Source organism: Prionailurus bengalensis, chromosome B4 (assembly GCF_016509475.1).
Source record: "Prionailurus bengalensis isolate Pbe53 chromosome B4, Fcat_Pben_1.1_paternal_pri, whole genome shotgun sequence".
NCBI lineage: Eukaryota > Metazoa > Chordata > Mammalia > Carnivora > Felidae > Prionailurus > Prionailurus bengalensis.
In genome coordinates, this window is record NC_057358.1 from 72146385 (window position 1) to 72159611 (window position 13227).

Genomic DNA, 13227 nt, shown 5'->3' on the forward strand with positions numbered 1-13227 from the left:
AATTATGAATAAAGCTGCTATAAACATCCATGTGCACATGTTTGTGCGGACATAAGCTTTCAGCTCCTTTGGGTAAATAACAAGGAGCACAATTTCTGAATCAGATGGTAAGAATATTTTTAGTTTTGTAAGAAGCTGCCAAACTGTCTTCCAAAGTGGCTGTATTATTTTGCATTCCTGCCAGCAAGGAATGAGAGCTCCTGTTGCTCCACATCCTCTCCACCATTTGTTGTCAAGTGTTTTAGACTTCAGCCATTCTAATAAATGTGTAGCATTACCTCATTGTTGTTTTAATTTGCATTTCCGTAATGACATGATGTTGAGCATCTTTTCATATGCTTATTTACCATCTTTTTATCTTCTTTGGTAAAGTCGTCTGTTCAGATCTTCCACCCGTTTTTTAATTGGGCCGTTTTCGTATAGTTAGGTTTTAAGTGTTCTTTGTATATCTTGGATAACAATCCTTTATCTGATGTGTCTTTTGCAAACATTTTCTCCCAGTTTGTGACTTGACTTCTCATTCTGTTGACAGTGTTTTTCACAGAGCAGAAAATTTTAATTTTAATGAAGACTAGTTTATCAAGTGTTTCTTTCATGGATTGTGCCTTCTTTAGGGTGGTATCTTAAAAAGCCGTTATCTTGCCCAAGGTTATCTGGATTTCCTATGTTATCTTCTAGTAATTTCATTGTTTTGGGCTTTGCATTTAATTCTCTGGTCAATTTTGATTTAATTTTTGTGAAGTATGTAAAGTCTATGTCTAGATTCATTTTTTGTGGAGTGGATGTCCAATTGTTTTAGCATCATTTCTTGAAGACTTTTTCTCCATTGTATGTTGTTGAGTATCAGTTGACTATATGTATGTTAATTTGAGTTCTTTATTCTCTTCCATTGATCTGTTTGGCCATAATATTGTCAATACCACACTCTCCTGATTATTGTAATTTACAGTAAATCTTGACCTCAGGTAGTGTCAGTCCTCCAACTTAGTTCTTCTCCTTCAATATTGTGTTGCTATTCTGAGTCTTCTGCTTCTCTGTATAAAGTTAAAATCAGTTTGTCAATAGTCTCAAAATAATGTCCTGGGATTTTGGTTAGTATTACATTAAATCTATAGATCAAGTTTGAAAGAACTAACAACTTGACAATATTGAGTCTTCCTATCCATGAACATGGGGTGATGAATTTTTTAAATGTTTTGCAAATAGGTAAGAGATGCTTTAATTCGGAAAATTACTGATAACGTTATTTAAAAACAATAGTAAAATCAGTGGGTTTTTTTAAAGGACACTCTTTGATGACTTTAATTATAAAAATTATTAAGTATCCCCCAATTTTTTTATCAATGCTTAACAATTCATTTATTCAAGAAATATTTATTGAATACTAATAGAAGCCAAACACTACACCAGATGCTGGGGATAAAAAAAAGCATACAAGACAAGGTTTTTCTTCTCTAGAAGATTGCAGTTTAGAGGGAATGAGAAATAGGGGATTGCACTATTGTTTCATAAGGGTTACTGATCAATGTAAAAACTACAGGGTACTCTGGAATCAACTAAAAGCAAAACTTAGCTTGAAGGATCAGGGAGGGCCTCCTGCAGAGGGTAACATTTCAGGTGAGATGACTCCTTCTCTTCCCAACTTTTAAATATTGAAGGACTCCATCCTCTTGGCTATCAGCATCCAGTCCCTAGACAATTGCATCAATTTCAAGACTAAACAACATCTTGGGCTCCTGGGTCCCAACAAAATTCCAGCACTCCTGACTTCTCTCTTGAACTCTAAACTCAGATATCCAACTGCCTACTAGACATCTACATTTGGATGTCTAAGAAGTGTTTCAAATTTAATATAAGATAGTAGTCCTGATTTTCTCCTCCAAACGCAGTGTCTCCCCAGTCTTCCCACCTGTTACTTAATCTGAAAACCTTGGAGTCACTCATGACTTCTCTCTTTCTCTCTCATTCCACAGTCAATTCATGGGCAAGTCCTGTTGACTGGTCTCAAAATAAATCCCAACCAACTCCAATGACTTCCCCCACCATCTCCCTAGCTCACACCCATCATCTCTTTTCTGAACCATTGTGATAGATTAGTGGCTCTTCCCTCAATTCCAGCATTGTTCCCTACAGCAGCCTGAGTGATTTTTTTTTTAATACCTATGGTGTCAGTTTCCTGCTCTCAGTTTTCAAGAGGCTTCCTACAACACTTAGACTAAAATCCACATTTCGTCCAATGACACACCTAGATTATTTGGCCCCTGCTTGCCTCTCATTTGTTTCTTATTGCTCCTACTTTGGCTTACCTCCCTCTTGTTATAGCTGGCTTGTATGCTGATGCTCACAAGTGCCATTCTCATTTTCTTATCAAAGCCTTTTCATTTGCTCTTCCCTCAGCCCAGAACTTTCTTTCCTCAGATCTTGGCAGGGGTCTAGACTCACCCTTCACATTTCAAGAGCCCAAGGCAAAAGTGAAAATAGAGACTCTGTATCTTGTGTTTAAAACGATTAGACAACAGAGGTGCCGGGATGACTCAGTCAGTTGAGCATCCGACTCTTGATTTCAGCTCAGGTCATGATCTCACGGGTCATGAGATTGAGCCCCGCATCGGGCTCTGTGCTGGGCGTGGAGCCTGCTTGAGATTTTTTCTCTGTTCCTCATGTGCAAGCTCTCTCTCAAAAAACAAACAAATGAATAAATAAATAAAATGCTAAGACAACAAACTGCCAAATGAAATAGATTATATTCTCTTGCCTTGACAAATGGACTTTCTTGGTGACAATTTTTCTTCAGTGGAAAGCTATGGTTATTACATGATATAGTAGACAGTATCAAAGATTTCTAAATTTAATAATATCTATAATGACTATCAAAATTTTAATTAAATTGTCTAAGTAAAGATGAAATTGTATTTCTTTTTTGGAAAAAGCATGTAAATTGTAGTAAATATATTTATACACATAAAATGACCCACAATTCTGGTGTTCAATGTCCATTTAATTTCAGTGTAAAAAGTCGAATTAATTTGTATCTCCAAAACTACAAATCAGAACATGAAAAGAAGGAAGGAAGTGGACATTTAGCATCAATGGGAAATAGTTTTTCGCCATGCAAGAATATGTTATTTTCCGAGAGGAATCTGACAACCCCATATAACCTGTTTTTCACCTTAGCCCCGCTGTTACTTGTATCCTCTCCAGCTTGAACCGCGGAGCAACTCACCCACCCTAACAGCATTAGGACACTGTGGCCTTTAGTTTTGAGGTCACAGCCCAAGAGATTTTTGACAAGAGTTTCCCTGGAGCCTGAGCAGTTTTATTCACGAGGAGAGACATTTAGGGTCACTCGTTGTGCTGTGCCAGCACTGAGGGCCAGGTTCTGAGTAACAGAAGCACTCATGTGTTCTCTACAAATTTGTTTTTGTGTGTTTGTGATATGTGGGTCCCTCTAGCCAGCAGAGCCTGGGGAAACTGCCCTCTTGCCTGAGCCTAAGGGTGATGTTACAAAGCTCATGCCTATGATTCTTCCAGGCTTTGATTCAAACACCACCTCGTTAGGTACTCCCCAACATGCATGCACACATAAATGCCCACATATACAGACATGTGCCCTTATAATTCTCTAGTCTCTTTTCCAGATTTAATTTACTTCAGAGTACTTATTCCTAACTGACGTATGCTGTGTACTAATTTTTTATGGTGTATGTCCCCACATACAGAATATGTAAGCTCTGTAAATAAATATTCTCTAACTCTTTCCTCTCTAGGTCACTGCTGGGCAGTGTGTGCGTGTGTTCAGGGGACAGTGAACAGGAGCATCAGCTAGAAAGAAGGTAACACACGGAATGCAGGAAAATTACCCAGTTTGCTGTTGTCCAGGGATACTTCTGACAAATACCGTAAAATAACTACTGTTTGCAGACTTGTGTGTTTGCAAATAAAACTAAGGGTATCTTCGATAGATTTTTTTGGTTTGGGAGTAGAGCAATGAAAGCTAATTGCACACGTTCCCCTTCAGTTTTCTGCAGTGAGAACTTGAATGCATCCTCTGAAGTCCTTTCTCACCCTCTGTGGCCCCTTAGCTTGTGTCCTTAAATGAGCTCATAAACACATTACCGAAATCAGATCCTCACCCTTACAAATATGTTTACATGATAATATCATTTACTAAATAATAAAATGTAAAGTGAGAAAGATAAGTCCTAGCTCAATAAAACTCGAATGGAAAAACAATTAGCAAGACAGCTACAATCTAAATGCAAACAAAAAATATTCTCATACATAATTCTCATAAATAGAAAGTTCCTGTATTTCCTGAGCTTTTTCTTTTCGTTCGTTCTTTTTTCTTCTTTTGGTCTTTTCCTCCTCTAGTCTCTTAGTCTTTCTCTCAAACCATCACTCATAGATTATACCGGTAAAAAGTACATACAGGAAATCATTGTAAAAAATAACGTTAATATGTCATGACTGAAGCCAAAAATACATAGTTTCCTTATAATAGCAGTGAAGGAGAAAAAAATGTAGAACTCATCCCATTAAAAGGGTTATTAATAACACTTCACTAATAACATAGACTTCACTGGGTCAGCAGTTTAGCTCAAACAGTCCCTGACAGCAAGCAACCTCATCAGGGTTTGGTTCCTTTTTTCTTTTGAAATGTTTCTTTGCTAAATTGTTTCTGGTGTGCCTATGTCAATGGCTTCAAAGCATTCCTTTTTTTCTTTTTTTTTTTTTCATTTTAAACTTTAAAATGTATGCTCTCCCTTCAGAAGTTTCATACAGCGTTCTAAGCTGTTGGAAATTGAATCTTTTCATGGCAGTAATGATGATCAGTTAGCTGATGTAAACATTCAGTAGCTATCCAAAATGTCTGCATCAAATGCTAAGTAAAAATATGCGATTTCATGTTTTATTCTAAAGACATAGACTCTTTTATAAATAGACATCATGAATTAAGAGTGATTTGTGGTTTCCTTGGAAAATTCTGCCACCTAGAATTTATATATAGGAATCTACAGCTAGAAAAATGAGGTAGACCCCAGAGTTTTAGGGAGAAGACATGTATAATTCTACACAATAACTGATGGAAAAGAGGAGAAAGGAGGAAAGGAAATCTTAGTGATAGATTCACAGTGTTTCAGGAAAAGAATGATGTAATGGTCTCAAATTAACTTTACTACAGGTTTGAGCAGTACTCTGGGTACAAATTGCATGGCCTAGAGCCATGATATCTCTGTTTATCTGTAGAAGAGTGTGTTTTATTAACAAGGCTTTATTAAATTACTATGTGCCAGGAAGTGTGCTATCCACTAAAAGTGTAAAATGTAATACACATTCCAGGGAGGAAGAGCTACCTATTTTTAAAAAACAACAACAACAAAAACATCCCATTTAATACCCAAAAGATTCGAAAGCAGGGTCTTGAAGAAATAGTTGTATGCCCATGTCCATTGCAGCATTACTCACAATAGCTAAGACATGGAAGCAACCCAGTTGTCCCAGGACAGATGAACTTCTAAACAAAATGTGGTATATACATACAATGGAATATTATTCAGCTTGAGAAAAGGAAATTCCGACACATGCTGCAGTGTGGATGACCCTTGATGACGTACATTATGCTAAGTGAAATAAGCCAATCATAGACATACACAAAAACTAATACTGTGTGATTCCACTTAGATGAGGTACCTATTATGTTTAAAATCATAGACACAGAAGTAAAACAGTGATTGCCAGGGACTGGGGGAAGAGGAAATGGAGAGTTACTATTTAATGAGTATAGAGTTTCAGTTCTACTAGAAGAAAAGAGTTCTGGAGATGGGTGGTGGTGATGGCTGCATAACAATATGAATGTAATTAATGCCACTGAACTATACAGATAGGAGTGGTTAAAATGGCAAATTGATGCTGCATGTATTTTATCACAATAAAAAAAAAATCCAAAAAATGATCACGCTTTTTTAAGTATGTACTAGAAACAATGTACTGTGCAGTCACTGAAGAGGAAACAATTACCTCTGTGTCAGGTGGAGACATGACCAGAGAAGTCTTGCAGCACAGGGATAGCTGAGGCAAGGACACACAATACATTAGCACTTGCTCAGTCATTGCCACTTAACATCAGATTAACCAACACTCCTGTCCCGTCTAGAAACATACTGCCTGGAATCCATGGCTACTGATTCCTGGTGGGAGTGACTGTCCTCTGGAGTGCCCCAGACTTTCCCTCTCACTGAAGACTTGTGTGCTTATCACGTCAGACATGTTGATTCCCCAGAATGTGTGCCAATTGTATTAAGGATTGTAATTACTCAAATTAAGTATTTTGTAAACCAATTGTATTTCAGCATGAAAAGGAATAGAATTGTTGGTCTCTAAAAACGTACACTTTGGAAATTCTCCATGAATTAATCCCTATAAAAAAAATTGAAGTTGTTGTTGTATTGTGTAGGTAAGACACCTAAAAGTAACTGCATTCATTACTTTGCAAGTGCACTTAAATTTCTCTTCCTCTTTAATGAAAAATGCAAAAAGGATAAAAATAATGCAAGATCAACTATGAGAAACTTCAGTCAGCAGAACTGTTCTCAAAGAAAAAGCCTTGGCCCTACACTGAAGTTTGACAACTAAATGAGATATTTGTATTTTAATTATGAACAGTTCAATATAGATATACAAAATTACATACGTAATCTTTTATCAGTTCTCTTTCTCTACCACACATCAATTACAGGTGTGGTTTCCTTGGTTCAGAAGATATAGTGGGTCACCCGGCTGACTCAGTTGGTAGAGCATGTGATTCTTGATCTTGAGATCATGAGTTTGAGCCCCATGGTAGGCCTGGGGCCTGCTCCTGAAGCCAAGACTACACTATATGTTAACTAACTTGAGGGGAAAATAAAAGAATTAATAAATATTTTTTAAAAGAAGACATAGTGGTTTATTTTTTTTTATGGGTAGTTGGGCAAAACTTCATTGGAAGTACATCCATAATATATTTAAAGATATCATTTTAACCTTTGCCTAATTTTTATTTAACTTATGTAGAGGGATAGTGTTTAACTTGGGATTAGTATGTTATTCAAATGGACTCATTCTTCTGAGAAGTAAAACCGAAGTTGCACGTGAGAAAATGGGAAGGCATAAGAATTAAATTAGTAATAATTGAAGGGGAAAGATGCAAGTTTCTCGAGTAAAAGACAACTCAGAAAAAACCCAATCACAGTGGGCCAACTGAAAGTAGAAAAATCCATAGGCTAATAAAGAAAAAGAGGAAGATTTCATTAGATCATGAGAGGCCATCCAAACCAAGTCATCCTCTTATGCAAAGATCACTTCAGAACATTTTACCTGCTTAATTCTGCACACTAGGTGGCGATAGGGAGGTTGCTGTTACAGAATGGTGACAGTAGTATGTAGCCGTAATTAGTGGGTTCTCCTCCCAGTACTAGGCCCATTGAGCTCTTTTCAGATGTGGAAAGAGGCAAACATTTTCTGGCCAGAGAGGTAAGCCAAAGGTTCTATTGTCCAGTGATTTTCTACTCAAATAAATGCTACAATATATAGAGATAGTTCTATGACATGGTTGGCCTCTGCTGGTAAGAATTTTCTTCACATGCTTGATTAGATCTGGATCCTTCATCTTTTGGAGATTTGCCCCCTGCACTTGTGGATACAGTTTGGGGAGGTCCAGTTTAGCTCTTTGATAATGTCTCTGGAGCTTGAAATGATTTCCAGTGGTGAAGGCCCGTCATGACCCATGTACCTCATATGAGGTAAGCCTAAGACATAGTGGTTTAGAGCATAGACTCTGGAACCAGATTGTCTGTGTTGAATTATGACTCTATCACTTATTAGCTGTGTAACTTAATTAATCTCTTTGCACTTTAGTTTTATCATCTATTTAATGGGGTTAATAATAGTAACTATCTAAGAGATTTAGTGTATGTAAAGCCTTAGAACAGTGCCTGACACAATAAATGCTATAGAAGGATCAGCTATTACCAGTACTAGTAATGGCACTGATATCCCTGCTACTGACTGTACTCTGCCAGGGACAGAGAGACAGAAGGATAGGAAGAGGAGCGGGCATTTGGAAAAGGGAATGGCCTGCAAACCACTGAGTTGTGAGCATGCCCGCTGGAGGTGTATAGTACCTGGGGGGAAGATGGATGATGAGGTGGTCTCCCGTCCGGATGGGGATGCTGCTTTTCGGCCATCCCACTGCTAACCCACCCTACACCTCTAATCCTCTCTGCTCTCTTGATCACTTATTGTATGCCTGGTTTTGAGATCCTAATGAACGTAGAGATTGAGCGGTCTCACACTCTGACAAATTTACAATTTAGCAAAAGGTTCTCACACATAAATAATGCAAGAGAATACATGTTGTTAGGAATACATTATATATTCTGTATGTAAAAGTGTATTACTAGTGCAAAGAAGAAGGTGCAACAAATTGACCTGAGAGAGGCTAATAGAAAGTAATCATTGAGCTGGATCAATAAGAATTTATCCATAAATGGTAGCATAAAATAATAAGCATCCTGCATATATAGTTGCCATCACTAGAATTAATAGAAGAGGTCATCAGGGTGCTCTTTCCAAATACAGCAAGAAACCTTCTGCCCTACACTAAAAGATTTGGAAAATATAACATCTGTATCACAAGGTCATGGGTATTTTCAATTTGACTTCTCCTTGATAAAACTCTGAAATAAATTGTTGAGCCAAACCACCTATCTATGATTTAGTCATATGACTTCTGAAATATTTCTTTCCTCCATCTTCCTATTTTTTTTAGCTCTCTAGGTTAGACAACTGGCAAGATAAAAATGAACATGAAATGTTGAAAACAACCAAGAGAAAGCTATAACCATTGTTCACTGTCTTTCCCTTCAATACAATACAATAAAAGGAGATTCCATAAAATCATTCCACTTTGGTATCATACTTTATGGGAAATGTCATTCTGACATCATTATTCTGGGCCTCACGTTGACATTATAGAAATGGGGACGGGCGAACTAACTTTTTCCTGAATGCTCACTAAAGATTGGAAATGGACAAAGAGGAGATCAAGCACTCAGTGGTGGGATTTGGCACAGAAAAGCAGCTACAGCATAGCTCTGACTTCTACCCCGAAATTTATTCATTGTGTGACATTGGAAAAGTTCCAGAACTTCTGTAAAATGTGGACACTAATTCTTACCCTCTGGTATTTCTGGAATATTAAGAAAAATAATTAAAATAGAATACCTAGCACATTATAGATACTTAGTAAATGTTTCTTGAATGCATAAACATACAAAATGCAGTTCTTTTTATTCTTCACCTTTTTCAAAAATACTTTATTGGTTTTTAATTTCAACAATAATTGTATCCATTTGCTAGGGCTGCCATCACAAAGAACCACAAATTGGGTGGCTTAAACAACAGAAATTTGTTGTCTTGCAGTTCTGGAGGCTGGAAGTCTAAAAGCAAGATGTTGACAGCAAGGTTGGCTCCTTCTGAGGGCTATGAGGGGAGGCGGTCGGTGGTCCAGGTCTCTTTCCTTGACTGTAGATGGCCATCTTTTCCCTGTGTCTTCACATCGGCTTCCCTCGATGCCTGTCTGATGCTCTGAATTTCCCCTTTTCATAAGGGTACCAGTCATCAGAACACCTACTACAGTATGATCTCATTTTAGTTTAACTGATTACATCTGTACTAATTTCAAATAAGGCACATTCTGGGGTACTGGGGAGCAGGTAGGACTTTAAATATGAATTTGAGGGGGATATAATTCAACTCATAAAGGTAATGAAGGCTTTGTGTAGTAATTCAAGCAATAACGACATATGGAAAATTAATGTTCTCCTCCCCCAATTTAGTTCCATTCTTCTGCTTCCAACATTTTGGAATGTATCCTTCCATAAGTCTTTCTGTGACCCCCCAACACCCCAGATATTACATAGTCCTATAGTTAGACACACACCCACCTATACAGCCCCTTTATAAAAATTCAAATGTATTACAACTATTATTTAGCCCTTGTTATTTTCACTTCACAATATATCATGGATATTTGTCTAAATCAATGAGTGTAGACCTATGTAAATGTTTGAAAATATTCTAGAGTATACATAAAATAATAACCTATTCAATATTTGTCTTACTGGTAGATGTTCAGGGCACTTCAGCGTTTGGGGGTGTTCATTTCTTAAATGCAGAAATATGCAGTTTCACTCAGCTTTTTCCTTAAAACTAGTGCTTCTATTTAGGTAAGTTAGATTCCTAGAAGTGACATTTCTAGGTCAAAGATCTGCACATTTAAATTCAATATTACAGGGCACCTGGGTGGCTCTGTTGGTTGAGCATCTGACTTTGGCTCAGGTCATTATCTCGCGTTCATGAGTTCAAGCACTGCACCAGGCTCTGTGCTACAGCTTAGAGCCTGGAGCCTGCTTCAGATTTCTGTGTCTCCCTCTCTCTCTCTGTCCCTCCCGCATTCATGCTCCATCTCTCAAAGAATAAAATAAAACGTTAAAAAAAATTGTAAATAAATAAAGTTAATATTACCAGGTGACTTTCATTTTTTTTTTAAATTTTTTTAACGTTTATTTATTTTTGAGACAGAGAGAGACAGAGCATGAATGGGAGAGGGGCAGAGAGAGAGGGAGACACAGAATCGGAAGTAGGCTACAGGCTCTGAGCCATTAGCCCAGAGCCCGACACGGGACTCGAACCCACAGACCGTGAGATCGTGACCTGAGCTGAAGTCGGACGCCTAACCAACTGAGCCACCCAGGCGCCCCCCAGGTGACTTTCAAAAACGTTTTAGCAATTCACGCATTCACCAATAGTGTCTAAGAAGTATCAGTTTTTTTTGTTTTGTTTTTAATTTTTTTTTCAATGTTTTTATTTATTTTTGGGACAGAGAGAGACAGAGCATGAACGGGGGAGGGGCAGAGAGAGAGGGAGACACAGAATCGGAAACAGGCTCCAGGCTCCGAGCCATCAGCCCAGAGCCCGACGCGGGGCTCGAACTCACGGACCGCGAGATCATGACCTGGCTGAAGTCGGACGCTTAACCGACTGCTCCACCCAGGCGCCCCTAAGAGGTATCAGTTTTATCCACACTTTGGCCAAAGTAGATTTGGTCCATTTTTTTTAAATTCCTGTCTCTCCAATACATGAAACATATCTCTTTATTTCTTTAGTGTACATATCCCTGACCATCACTGCGATACAGCATCTTTTTAAATGTTTACTATTTGTTTCCTTCATCCGATAATTACTAATCATCTTGTATACCCATTTTTCTGTTATATTTCTTGTCTTTTATTCATTTGCAAGAGTCATTGTCTAAAACAAAAGGGAAATTAGCATCTTCTAATATTTGTTGCAAATATTCTTTCCCACTTTATCATTTGTCTCTCAACTTTTTAATAGTGCCTTTTGACATTCAGAAATTTTATGTATATACTCAAGTCAATCTATTTCCTTAATGATCTGTGAATTTTTCTGCCTTGCCCATGAATGCCCTTACCCTACCCCCAAGATTCATAGTCTTCATTATATACTAATATTCTCTTTGTATTTATTCAAGTTACAGATCTCTTTGTTTTTCTTTCAGGTGAATATTTCATTACTTTAATGCTATATATAAGGTAATTGTTCTTTTTCCCACTAAATTGAAATATAAGCATCACTCTATACTAAGTTCGTATTTTAAATAAACCTTGAATCCATTCCTGTGCTCTCTGTTCTGTTTCATTGATCAGATTGTTCATTCCTGAGCTGATATCCATATTATTTCCGTTGTAGTAGCCATGTAGGAAAGTTTACTCTCTGGTATGGCAAGTTCCCTTCATTGTTTGTTTTCTTTCAAAACTTTCTTGACAATACTCATGCACTTTTTCTTCCATGTGAACTTCAGAATGATTTTGATGGGTTAAAACCAACAATAATAACAACAGTGAGACTCTAATCGAAATTGCTTTCAATATATGTATTTGGGAATATTAATGATTTTCCCTGTACAGGAATCACACGCATCAACCATATGAGCTCAATAGGAAAGCTGTGGCTTAGAAAGGTTGTGTGCCTTGCTAAAGGCCATGCAGCTGGCAAGAGACAGCAACTGCCTTTAATGTCTTTCTGGCACAAATTCCATAACATTAATCACCTCCTTCAGGGATATCAGAGAAGGAAAGTAATAAATTGAATTACTGAGGTTCTCCTGACTAAACTACATAGCAGCTTAACTATTTACAAAGCTGTCAAGGCTAGCAGGACTTGACCAAGCATGGCACCAGTTTATAAGCAGATTGTTAGCTTTTATCTCAATAAATTGTTTCTCGGTTTTCAAAAGATCTATATAGAATAAGAATAAGAATAAAGTTCCGTTTACTAAGTACCTGGAAGATTCCTGGTTCAAACACATCTTTACTGACACAAAATCTGTCATTATAACTTCACTTTTTTGGTTTAAGAATGTATTCTTCTAAAATGTAAATATTCTTGTTTGTTTGTTTGTATTAGAGAGAAAGTGTGTGAGCAGGGGAGAGGGGCAGAAGGAGAGAGAGAACCTCAAACAGGCCCCACGCTCAGGACACAGCCCACTGCAGGGCTCAATTCCACGACCCTGGGATCATGACCTGAGCCGAAATCAAGAGTTGGACGCTCAACTGACTGAACCACCCAGGTGCCCCTGAATGTAAATATTCTTCTACAGATTACTGCATATATTGGTGTGAATTGGTTTAATTGCTACTCTTTTAATAACCAGCTAGCAAAGTCTCTACTGATAAAGGTTTGCTCTTGGGTGGTGGGACATGGAAAGGGGCATGGCTTTAGAAGGTGGGACGCCACCTCAGAGCGGCCAGGGTTAAAAAGGATGCTGGAGGCTAGAAGAAATCTGCAAAGGCGGACAGACTAGCCAGCAGATAGCATAGAAGGGAGGTGGGGCCGAGTGAGAGACAAGAGGCCACCACAGTTACTTCACACTGTCTGTCCACTGGGCTAATTGGTTCTGCCCAGCCAGCAGGAGACAAATGAAGCAAATCCTCTGGAAGAAATGGATGGCTGGCCTTGGTCTGCTCTCCCTCCTACACTGACAGGACTGATAGCTAGCTCGCCTATTCTCAGAGCAACCACATTTCTTAATAGGAACTCTGGCCACAGTTTGCCATCTCTGCTGCTCAGAAATAAAGCCCTTTTCAAAACATTTCAGAAAATAAA